This window comes from Melospiza georgiana, chromosome 2 (assembly GCF_028018845.1).
Source record: "Melospiza georgiana isolate bMelGeo1 chromosome 2, bMelGeo1.pri, whole genome shotgun sequence".
Classification (NCBI taxonomy): domain Eukaryota; kingdom Metazoa; phylum Chordata; class Aves; order Passeriformes; family Passerellidae; genus Melospiza; species Melospiza georgiana.
In genome coordinates this window covers 53,991,117-54,004,285 of record NC_080431.1, presented here as the reverse complement: position 1 = coordinate 54,004,285, position 13,169 = coordinate 53,991,117, and positions in this window count along the sequence as shown.

Here is a 13,169-nt window from a genome sequence, read left to right as displayed (position 1 = left end):
TATCAGGTACAGTGAAAATGTGGCTGTAGAGAGAGGTTACAGATGAACTGATCATAGGAAGGAAATTTGTTGGTTTCTCACATTTAATATCTATCACAAGGTTCTTTCTAAAAATGAAAGTTGAAATTACACAGAGTATTATTTTGCAACTGTAATATAAATATGTAGTATCACAGTATCCAGGGTGGTTCTGTAGCAGCAATCAAACTGCAATGAGGCAAAGAATGATGCTGGAGTAAGACCATAACCCTGAATAAAAACAGAAAAATTCCCTAGTCCCATACTTGCCAGCAAATTCCTCTATCTAGACCCCAGTGCCAAAGGAAGTTTTTCACTCTGGGTATTTACTGTCACTCGTAAGAGGCAATGTGCAGGGTTTCAGAGTGTGTCCCTCCTCTGTCCTTCCCCATCACTGTCCTTGCTGCTGCTGTGATCCTGTGCCTGTTCAGATGGAGACCAACTGGAGCACACTGTAGAGCCTTCTTTTTCCATACACCTGAATTTTTTTCCAGTGAAAACCAGGATGCAGAAAGGGGGAGAAAATTGTACATTCGAACCTCATCCTCATATGTATTTAAAATGTGGCCAGGATACATTTTGGCAACTGATGCCTCTGGTCCTACAGTTTTAGACACACCTGGAAGGCACAAGTTGCCTGATATCAGATTTCAAAAATTAAACTGTGTTTCTTACTGCCTTCCACTCTAAAACAGTAATAATATTGTACAGCAAAGCAAGGAATGCTGCCAAAGTCAGCTTTTTTTCCATAATCAGATAAGTGCACCAGGAGAATAATTATTTGTCTATTAGCACTTGATTTGCATGTGGCTTAAAAATTATTTATGAAAAGTGCTGTTAATATATATATTCTGAATGTCTGAATGTGAAATGGCTGCTGTCACAATTAAAAAGGCTGAGGAAGCCTATGGAAAATATATAGGAAAACCTCTGTGTGACATTTTAGGTAATTAAAACATGTAATTTATTAAAACAACAAAACACAGTGAACTGATTCAAGACCATCTGTCCAGGATAATCCTAAGTATATAGTCATAGTTTTGCATGATTTGAGTAATAACCATAGCTGAGCAAACATTTTGAAAGAAAGATAAACTCATTAACCATAAGTTCCATGTATGAGCCCAATGAGGACCCTAGTCCTCCGTCAGGACTGAGACAATATAACAAAATGAGTCAGGCTTTGACAACATAACAAAAGCAACAAGAAAAGGGAGTGAAAAATAATTGAGGACTAAACAACAGGTTTTAACATGTTTAAAATTGTTGTTAATACATCCTTGACTAATAGAAAGCATCTTTTCACTTCTAAATTACTCAAGTTTTGCCCCATTCAAACAGTATTTTGTTATTTTGAGTCTTCCTCCACAGATTTTTATCAGAAGCAGAATGAACAGCAATCAAAATATGCACTAGAATGTTTTCCTTTCAGAAAAGAAAAAAGAGAAAAGAAGAAAAGCATATTCCTCCTATGACAGTGTTTGAATTTTAATGTAAAATGCATTCTGAGATAATCCTCACTTACAGAGGCTTGTTCCTGCACTGAAGGATGACAGGCTTTTAAATCTGCCAAAGATGAGAACTCTCTTTCTGGCTCTGCATTGCTTCTGCAGTACTTGCTGACACCACTGCTGCTTAGGGGAGCATAAGGAGTCTCCCTTAATTTGAGGGTGAGCTGTAGAAATGGGAAATGCTGATGGCTGGGCCTCAAAGGTGAAGAAAGAGCTGATGTTAAAATCATCTTTCAAAGAACAAAATGGATAAGCGAGGGTAGCAAATAACCAGGCTTAAAAAGAGCTTCTTTCTATACTCACTAATTTACATTAGCTGTATCCATTTTATCAATTGAAGGATGTTAAGGCTATGCCTATGCTAGCAAATTAAATATGCTTATGATCCCTCTGAGGGCCACTGTGCCTAGCCATTGTGTTAAAGTCTCTTATCTCCCCAAACAGGGTGGCTGCATGCAGACGGAATGGTCCGTGACTGATTGCCACACAGCATCCAGGGGCTGCCTGGGGAAGGGCTGCACATCCTGGCACAAGTGTCAGGAGAGCCTTCTCACAGCAGCTCTTGCTGGGATCCCTCTTCCAGCTTAATAGTCTGGATGCTCAAATTCTAGTTCCAAGGGACATTTACTATCTCCTTCACCACTACAGGGAGAGCAGTGCATTTGGCTAATAACATGAATAAATGTGCTGAAGTCATCAGAATAACTCATACTCATGAAAGCATAGATCTAGTATGTTGCACTATTGATGTAAAACTACAATATGATTAGGAATTATCATATGCATTTATTCTGTGAAGCCACAGACCTCTGAAGATTTGGTGGCTATTTATATGCCCAGAGTTACTTGAATACTTCAGGCTTTGACACACTGTGGTCGAGACAGAGACAGTAAAACCCACTGTGAACACACTTTACAATGTTCAATTTATTTCTCTTGGCAACTGAAATCTATATCACACTTCTGTTAGTTCTCCACTATGTCCTGATTCAGAAAATTGATATTGTAAATGATTTGATTTGGGGAAGGCAAGGCCCTCACCACAAGACAGGAGATGTATGAATAGTTAGAAAGTAGTTAGAATCCTACCAGAGTTTCAAAGCTAGCAGAGTTTTATTGTGTTTTTCTCCAACAGAGCCTTTGGATTCATCTATAGGAAATAATATGTGGATAATATATTTTATAGTTTTGGCAAAGGACATACCACACATGCAGTGACTTGCTCAGACCTAGCCAATACAGGATAAAAGGTGAGACGTACAAGACAATGGGAAGTAAAATATTCCTTGTTCAAATTTATAAGCTTCATGAACACTCTCTTAAAATAAACCTTGTATGCATAGTTATCAACCTCCACTTCCTGGTCACACAGGATCTGGTTCTAGATTACAGGCCTGCAGCAAAAGAAGCAAAGCAACAGAGCAGGAAAGAGTGGAAGACAAAATTAGTATTTATTTTTTACTCACCTAAGTAATCAAGTATTTCCATATGCCATGCAGAAATTGAAACTAGCTTTCCAACTAATTTTCATCTATGGTGGATCTTGCACCATCTGATAATGTGTGACCTCTGATTAAAACTCTTTATGAGGTTGGGATCTATAATATGGCTCTGCTGTGTAGATATGGCTTGGGTTGATGGTATACTTTTCTTCCATATAAGGCAGCAGGCTTTCCCTCTGCTATCTTCAACTGTTTTCCTGATAGATCTATGGACCCAGTATGTTTGAAACTGCTGTTTCTGAATAAAGCTGGGCCCAGAGTGGCCAGAAGTCGTTTGCAGAGAGAGGACAGACAAACACACAAGAGCACACATATGCTCAGAGCAAGACTGCATCATCATAATTTCCATACGGGCTAAAAAGAAATAAACACAGCAGTCGGATTTTGCTGCACAATGTCCTTCTTAATTGTCAAAGTTCAGCTGGGCTAGAAACCAAGATAACCACATTTTAATGCTAAGCATATCTGAAGACTCATGCTGCAAGCCTAAGGCAAGTGTGCTCTCAGAAAGTAGGCTCCACACCAGGCATTGAATGCAGCCACAACAAATCATCTTCCTTTGCACATCTAGATCCTGAAACAGGGTGTAAAAGACCATGCACACTGCAGCATAAGCGTGGGAAGAAGAAAATAAAACCGCCCTCACAAATGAAAATATGGAAGCTCTGCTGCACCATCGGTGACTCAGACCTGCTTCTTTCACCCCTGCCAAGAAATTCAGGACACATCCTCTTTAGAAATCCCTGGCCATGTTACTGAAATACCTGCACCTTCCAAATTCTGTCAGAAAGCGCACACATACTCTTTCAAAGTCTTGGCAGCATAAATCGAATGATTCTGTGAGGAATAATCTGGGGTCTCAGCTTCCTATGGCTCCGTTACACACTCCACAATAGCTCAGCAACAGATGCTGCTGGTAGGAACTTGGTGTATGTACTGCACACAGGAATTTTCACTGAAGAGAATCGCCTTCGCTGCGAAGGATGTTGGAAAGCTCATGTGTGGGAGGAGAGGAAAGGTTCCTATGTCTCCACCACAGCTTCCACAAATTCCCAGTGGGTCTCAGCTGCTCTGAGTGAATACTATTAACTGGCTGTCTGGGGTTCAGGGACAGAGTTAGTTGTTTTTCTCTCAAAAGACTGTGTATGACTTTGTAGATTATAATTACTCAAACTGCTGCTCCTCAGGGGAGAAAGACCTCTCCCCTCTGCTTGACTATTGGCCAACTGAAATCACTGTGGTTTGGGGAACAGGAAAAGGCCAGAGCTGTGACCTATGAAACAGATCTGTGAATCTCTTGGTTTATAAATCCCAACACAGAGAGGCTGGCCCCTTATGACAGCTGCCTCTAAAACCTGTGACCTGACAGTGAACAAAATGTCAAGTCCTCTTAACAAAGGAATCACCAGACTGCTGCTCAAAGAGAGGAAGTTCTCAAGTAGGTATTTTGTCATTTAAGTGACACTCTTCCCTACTGAATGCAGGCTTCAGCGCAGCATTTCCTACTATTGTTGCCTAGCATTTGGATTCCTGCTGCTCCCCTCCAGGGGCTGGTGATACTTCTCCAGAAGTTTCAAGCACATAATTAGATTGCTCCCTTAGTAAGCAGAATTTCCTGGAGGGGAAGCACATTGCAGCACTGTTCCATGACTTGCCCAGGCTGCCAGCAAGAGCCAAGGAGATGGCTGGTTCTTGAATCCACAAGGATCTGCAAACCCAGCTGGCCCAGACTGCATAGCAGGAAAAGTCTGGCAAGGCTCTGACATAGGACTTGCATGTATTTAATAATATGTTTTGGATAGCAGAGCCCAAAAAGATCTGGGCTGCAAATTGGCAGGAAACTGGACCAATCTAACAGCTTGGTGCTGCCAACAGGCTGTGATCCTATTCCCATCTTCCCCCTCACCCTTCTGCTCCCATCAGAGCCTCCTGCACCTTCCGTGGAATTGCTGGGTGTGGAACTCGGCCGAACATGCCAGGTGACCAAGAAAGGTGACTCAGCTCCTGAGCTCAGGAGATCACTCACTTTTTTGCTGGCTTTGTTTTCTGATGTGAATAGTGAGGTAAACTGACCCACTCTTAAAACTGAGTGCTGGACGAACGCTGGCATTGGTGCAAGGCAAGTGTTAATGGCATGTGCCTGTGTGGGAGGGAATAAAGGACAAAAAAAGAGGAGCAGCCCCCTTCCAGCAGCAGCAACCTGTTACATTGCATTCAGCATCACAGGAACCCCCACCCCACCTTTGGGCCTCGCTCATTGCCAAGTCCTTTTTTTTTTTTTTTTAATTCCAAAACCATACAGTGGGTGATAACTAATTTATTTTGGGACTCAGTGTGCATTTCAAACAGATTTATTTTACAGGAGGTATGGATGATGGCAACCCACTGGGCAGATAACAGGCCAAACTGTACTTTGGAGGATGATTCCAGCACAGCAGAAGCTGCTCTAAATTTGGGCTACTGCTGCCTGATTCCCCTCCCTCCTTACTCACACATTTCTTCTTTTCCTACATGTTTTGGTCTTATGTTTTCCATAGCACTGGTGCCAGTAGAACCAGAAGACAAACTATGTTCAGGGAGCTGACCTAACTAAAATCTAAACCTGTCCTGAGAGTTTTTCCCTTGGGAATCAGTTTTCTGAATCAGACCACTGTACAAGTCCATCTCATTAAAGGGATGGGGTACAAATATTTAGCTGATGATGTAAACAAAGCAAGAAAGCTACTCTGTATTTTAACAGTCTGTTAGTTTTTTAACATGCATGGTAGGTGAGTTTTAAAACTTAGGCACTAAGAACAAACAGGGAAGATCTCAAAGGACTAAAGATAAAATATCTTTAATCTCAAAGACCTTAGTCCATGAGAGTGATTTAGGTCTCTCTCCCCTTCCAGGAACTGAGGAAGTTAGGTAGTGATGCATCCTTTGTCTACCAACAAAACCTCTGAATGTGAGAGAGCAGCATCTTTTAAAACCAGCTAGAGGGAAAGACAAGGCAGTGAAGAGCTGAGATTCTTCTTCTCATATTTAGAATTCTCTGTGTGTAACATTGGAACATTTTTTGATCTCTCCTTCATTTCATTTGTTTCTAGTTTTAGGTAACTAGCTCTGCCCTGGGAAATAAATGTGCCCTGCTGAAAAGTAGCCTCCAATGAAAAATAGGCAATGGCTTAAATATCCAGTTTTTGTGGGTTGACACTGGCTGGATGCTGCTCACTTACTGCCCTCTGCAGCTGGATAGAGGGGAGAAAATTTAGCCAAGGGTTCATGAGTTGAGATAAGGACCATGAGATGTCACTCATCAAACACCATCAAGGGCAAAACAGGCTTGACTTAGAGATATAAGGTAAACAGGCTATAGACAGGCTTGACTTAAAAGTATAAGGTAAATTTGTTACTAATAAAATCAGAGCAGGATAATGACAGGTAAAAAACACCTTAGCTGCCCCAATCCCTCCCTCTTTCCCACCAACTGTGCAGGGAGATAGGGAATGGGGGTTTGGTCAGTTCATCACCTGTGGTTTTTCTCTCACCTCTCAGGCAGAGGAGTTGTTCCCTGCTGCATTGTGGGGTCCCTCCCACAGGGGCCATTTCTCCGTGAACTTCTCTGACACGACTCCATCTCACCAGCAGCAGTTCCCTGTGATCTGCTGCAATGTGAGTCCTTCCTGCATGCACCAGTCCCCCTCAACCTGCTGTGGCATGGGTCTCTCTTCCAGGGGGTGCAGTCCCCCAAGGACAGGCTGCTGCAGCATGGAGCTGGGGTGTCTCTCTCCACCAGGTCTCCCATGGACCACAGCCTCCTCCCAGGCAGCCACCTGCTCCGGTGTGGGCTCCTCCACAGGCTGTAGGTGCATCTCTGCATCCCCCCATGGACCCTCCAGGGGCTACAGGGGTGCAGCTGCCTCACCATGGGCTGCACCAGGGGCTGCAGGGGAATCTCCGCTGGCTCCTGGAGCACGTCCTGCCACTCCCTCACTGATGCTGGTGCCTGCAGAGTTGTCCTCTCACGTGCTCTTATTCCACTCTTCTCTAGTCACAACCAAAACTGTGCAACGACCTTTGTTTAGATTTCTTCTTAAATATGTTATCACAGAGGTGTTATCCCCATTTCTAATTGGCCCAGATTTAAACACCAGTCCATCTTTGGAGCCAGCAGGGATTGGATCTTCAGGACATGGTTAGAGCTTCTAGCAGCTCCTCACAAAAGCCACCAATGTGGCCCCTCAATACCAAAAACTCTGCCATGCAAAACCAATACAAATGACGTTAAATGAAACGTCAAACATTGAAAATTCTGAAGTAAAGTCAAAACAACAAAATGAAACTGAAGAGAAAGGAAGATGAATTAATCTGAAACTTCAATAAGTGATTGTCAAAGAAACCTCAAGATTTCATTTCCATTCAGAATTTTCATGTTTTCCAATTTCATTTCATGTCATTGTATTTCCTTCCCTGTATTTCCGTTTCACTTCATTCTCTGATTTCAAGATTTCATTTCCCTTCATGACATGAAATTCTTCATTCATTCATGAAGGGAAATAACGTCTCATGATTTCAATGAGGATCAATTCAGCAAGTTTGGGACCATTTCATCACAGTTAATGTCATCTCCTTTGCTTTAGAAGTTTTCACTTTCATTCAGAATTTTTTTTTTAGCATTTCATTTCGTCAATTTCTTCTCCAGTCTCTTCATTTCAATTTGTTCTCTGATTTCAAGAGTTCAATGTGTATGATTTTGGCAAGGTTCTGTCCTTTTCACTACCCCTCATTTCATTCCCAACCCATCCGTTGTATTCACTCAGTTTCTTCTTTTTTACACTTGTTTTTGATTTCATCATATAACCTTTCTAGTTTGTTTGTTTCACTTTCTTCTCTGATTTCAAGATTTTATTTCCTTTCATGAAATGAAATTCTTCATTTCATGAAAGGAACTTAAATGAGAAATCAAGGAAGGAAGTGTAATAGAAGGACAGGGAAGGAAGTATAATGACATGAAATGGAACTGGAAAAACCAAAAAATTCTGAAATGCAGTTAAACTAATGAAAAGGAATGGAAAAAAAAGGAAGCAAAACTAATTAAAAGGTATTGAAAGAAAGGAAGTGCATTGAAATGAGTGGAAACTTCATTACATGATTTTCACTGAAACCTTAAGATTTCATTTCCTTTCATGAAAAAAAGGAAAGGAAAGGAAATCAAATGAGACATCAAGATATGAAGGTAAAGGAATAGATAGGAAAGGAAATATAATGATGTAGTGTTTAGGTCTTGGCTGGGTGGCAGGCACCCACGAAACTGCTCTATCACTCCCCTTCCTACTGAGACAAATGAGAGAAAAAGATGGAAAACATCTCATAGGTTGAGATAAGGCAATTTACTCAAGCAAAGGAAAACGAAACAAGTGAAAGTTTTTGCTTCAGCACACAGAGTGGTTTTTCTGGAAGGCAAACATTCTGAAGCAATAAACGGACCCACTTCTTCCACTCTCCCTTAGCTTTTTTACCTGAGTTGCTGCCCTGTGGTATGGAATATCCCTTTGGTTAATTTGGGTCAGCTGGCCTGGTTGTGTCCCCTCCCAGGATCTTTCCCACTCCCAGCCCCTTGACCGGGGAAGGAACGTTAGAGGGAGAGCGCAGCTCAGCAGTGGCCAAAACACTGGTGAGGTATCAACACCTGCCCAGCTACAATGCAAAGCACAGCACTGTGAGGGCTGCTGAGGAAAACATGAACGCTATCTCAGTCAGACCCCATAACCCAGTCAAAGAAAAAGGAGGGTTTTCCTCAAACCTGCAGTTCCCTTCCCAAAAGGAGACCTCTTAAGCCAGAGCCAGGAGGCTAAGGTGCATGACCATCCCCACCTCAGCAGAGACTTCTAGGAAAAAAAACCCAAAACAATGAAGAATCGCAAAGCCAGGAAAAGCACAAGCAATAATAGGAAGCCAAACTTTGTCTCTTAATTATAGAGGTGCTCCCCTGAGAAATGGAGGTCTTTGGTACCAGTCCTTGCTTTCAGCATAGATTGCAGTTTTTTAATCTACTGACTCCTTAAAGCAAAACACACAATTCCAGCGGCAGGGCTATAGGCAAGGTATTAATTCTCCTTACTTACTAAATTATTTGATTTTTTTAAAGCACAAGGTATTTGTACAGTTGTTAATAACATGCTGCAAACACCCAACAGCTCCAAGCAGGAGAGAGAATGAATGCTATGTTATTCTAGGAAAATGGATGTGTATTTTTACTGTAGTCATAACAAAGGAAGCTTCAAGCATTTCTCTACATGCCAGTTGGGTTGTTTTTCTCATCACAGATATTCATCTGTCTACAGACTGTAATGTCTTTCTATGTTCATATGTGATGCATTCTGACAGCTTTTCTACAGTTAAAATTTGGTATTTCAAGAAATCCATTCACAGTCTGGCTTTGAATATAGCACGTGCAGTTATTTCAGCTTCCGCATCACTTTCCATTTTATTTTCAGAAAACTTTAGTTAGCATATTTTTCCTACATGTGTGAAATTTCAAATTGGAAAGGACTTGTTTCAATTCTCCTTCTTTTAATGGAAGCTTGTCATCTCTTCAAAAGATAGAGGAAATGGGGTGTGACTGAGAGTTAGATTCCCTTCCAACATACTGTAACTTCTGGAAAATCAGGTGTCTTGAAGGGAACACGTGAGGTTGTTCCAGCAGGAGATAGGATTGCCAGAGGTCAGTCTGAAACTAGGGACATTACATGGCTTCTCCAGCTAACCTACTGCTGGTGTTCAGATGTTGAAACAAACCACAGCATTTTTTATTCACAGAAACAAGCCTTGAGGTAATCAGGCACATGAAATTAACAGCAAACACTGTTATAAGGACTGCAACAAAGAGACACTAAAATCGTAGTTTAAAAAGGGCAAAACTACAGTCTCTGTGAGAAATTTAAGGTTTAAGATTTCTAAGTTTTAATGGCAGAATTTATCAAACTCTGAAACCTTTTCTAGCTGCTTGTGTCGGAACAGAATTTCAATATCATTTCCTTGCATGAACAATCTTAAAAATCTGCATTGAGTCCTTCTCTTGTTCACAAAGTTCTGTAGCATTATTTAATGTATAATAAAGTTCTCTAGGCACAACTTAGTTTGTCATGTCTTTTTTTTTCTCAGCACCTGTGTTCAGGTGGGGAAGAGGAACTTGGTGAGAAGGGAGGATTTTGGATGGAGGATTATGGATTTAGGATTTTATCTCTGCAGAGTCTGGTACGGTCTTTTGTTTTGAGACTGCACTTTAGTACCTGGATTGTCTGTTTTGGTGAGAGAGAGGCAACTTTTTGTCTAGGAAGATGACAGAACCAATAGTACATGTGAATTCACAAGCCAGGAGCTTTGTGTGGGTCTCTCATAGGAAAGGGACAATTTTGGAGGCATCTGATAGCCTAGAGAAGTGGAAATCTCATAGAGATAGGATAGCCTTTTCACAGACACAAAAGCAAGCCTGTTTATGAAATACATTTCCTGAAAAAATACATTTTAAAACTTGTATTATAGATATTTATACAATATATAAAGACAGATACTGTGAGTTAACAGAGAAAGAAGACCTAACATAACTAAACCAACACAAGACATGTGACTACATGCAGAATGCATGTCTGGAACACTAACATTATGTTCTTTGCTTGGGGGTCTGGAGGAATGTGTCATGGTTGTCTTCTGGCCTGAGTATATTTCCCAGGAATCAAAGGTGCGAAGAAGTGGGTGAGGCAGAAGGACAGACTGGTGCACACCCAAGGCTCACCCTGACATACCAGAAATGTGTTTGGACATGGGACTGCTGCAGAGGCACTCCTGCGTTCTGGTGTTTACCCTGTGAGATTGCTTGATTTTGCTGGCATGTAACAGAAAGGTACAGCTAGTCCTGTGAGGAAAAGCACAGCACAGTGCCCTCTCCACAATAACTTGTCACCTACACTGGCCAGGGGGGGAGTTGGAGCTGTTGGGTGACTGCAGAAGGACACCCTACGGTGCCAGGGGAATGGTCGTACCAGAAGCAACCCAAATAGCACATACAACTGCCTACAATTCTATAAACATCCTGCCTGCATCCACGCTAAATGCACTTCCATTCTTGTGAAAATACTCAAAGAACAGTAGAACTACACTGTGTTTTAAAGGACAAAATGTCACAGCTTGGAAGGCAGAAGCACTTGGCAGAGTTATCAGCATCTAGAAGAAATGTATTTGAGCATTCCTAGCACAAATGTGTTCTCGGGTACTCTGTCCTGCAAGACAGAGGAATCTGCCAGGTTCTGTATACTCAGGCCATAATGTACCAAACAACTTAAATATGTTTTTAATTGCAAGCAACAAGCCCAAAGCCCAAAGTTAAACATAGGGAGAGCCATGCTATTGAACTGAGGGAAAGAACCCCCAGCACTTCACAAGGTCAACCCTTAGCAAAATTGGACCTTGATTTCTTGAAGTACCATAATTGTTCATGTGTCTTTGAGCCTCGAATTTGGAAATGAGGGTGACTGTTATTTCAGGGTGTATGACTCAGGCCCTGAGTAACCAGAACAAAATCAGAGACAAGTGAGAATTAGAAACACAAGGGATACTGTGGGGGAAGAAGCGAGTGACTGAGTAAGAGGGTTCCCTGAGGTGAACTCCTTGCCACACTACCTGCAAATGCTTATAACTCACTCCTGTGGCATTCTTTTCATTGCACCTTTATTACCAGATAACCTAAGTGTCATTTACGAAGCACCTGGGGACAAGAAATACGTGCGATCCCAGCCTGGACACATTCCCTTCTCCTGTAGTGACTACACAGCTCTTCCTGGGATGGGGCAGGGCGAGGCAGGCAGTATGAAACGAATTTGGTGAGGTTTGAGAGAAATGAAAACATGTAAATTATTCTCCTGTCATGACACTTTGTGAGGTCTGTAAAGATGCGACAGATTGTACTGGTTGCTTTTCATATTCTGCATTCCAATGTGCTTTTAGCATATATGCCTTATGTGCTCAAGTTCATGCCTACAGAGCGGCTTTCAACGAAGCAATGCCAATTGTCATTTGCATAACATATGAAATTTTGACAGGCAGCGTGGAGCTGGGCAAGGTTCTGTGCCTTTACAAGGCCCAAGAAACAAGTTCTAGCACAAGAAGTTTATATTAAACAGGTAAAAATCCTAGAATACTTTCAAAATACCCTGGATATCAGGGATACATTTATCTAAATCATGAACTCTTGTCAGATTACTTTCACTGACTGCCACCTATCTAGCATAAGGTGGCATGGTAAGACTGCGTCACTTTTGATGATCTCATGTCAGTACTATGTTGCAGTTTGAGTTAAAAGGAGACATGATATAAAAAGGAGACATGATATGAACTGTAGTTAAGGTTTTCCCACTAGAGGGGACTTTGGTGTGAATTTACATAGAAATCACCATAGAAATCAGAATAGTTTGGGCTGGTGAGGACCTTAGAGACCATCCAGTTCCACCCCCCTGCTATGGGCAGGGATACGCTCAACTGGATCAGGTGGCTCAGGGGCCCCACCCAACCTGGCCTTTGAGACATTGTCTCTGGTTCTTCAATGACAAGGCTGTTGAGTGGCTTCATCCCTTTTGGAAGCAGATAAGGCAGCTCTCTAAAGAGCTCCACCTGAAAGCATCCACATGAGTCACTCATGAGGAATGTCTTTTCAATGGGCTTTAAGTATCTGTGCTGGTGGATGAAGAAAACTTCAGAAACAACTCTTCACTTGGCTTACCACCTACCCTTAAACAACTCATCTACAGATACAGTAACTCTGCCAGCACTTAAATGACAGCAGAATTTCTTTCTGCTAATGCTAATATGATATATTAATATCCAAATAAATGGCAGAGCCCTGAAGTAGAGATCCATGCAAGGCCTGTTTCACAAAGGACAGACCACTACTGATTGTATTCTTTCCCAGGCTTAATAGCTACGAACTCTCCCCTCAATTCACATGGAACCAGCACTGTTAGTAGTTTGTTATATTTCAGAATGTCCCGTGGGATCTTATTTGGCTGCTGAGCATAAGTAATTCTGTAATTGCTTTTGGAATAGTGCATCATACTGTTTTCTCAGCTGCCAGTAAAAATTTTCCTCAGTTATCCCAAGACTT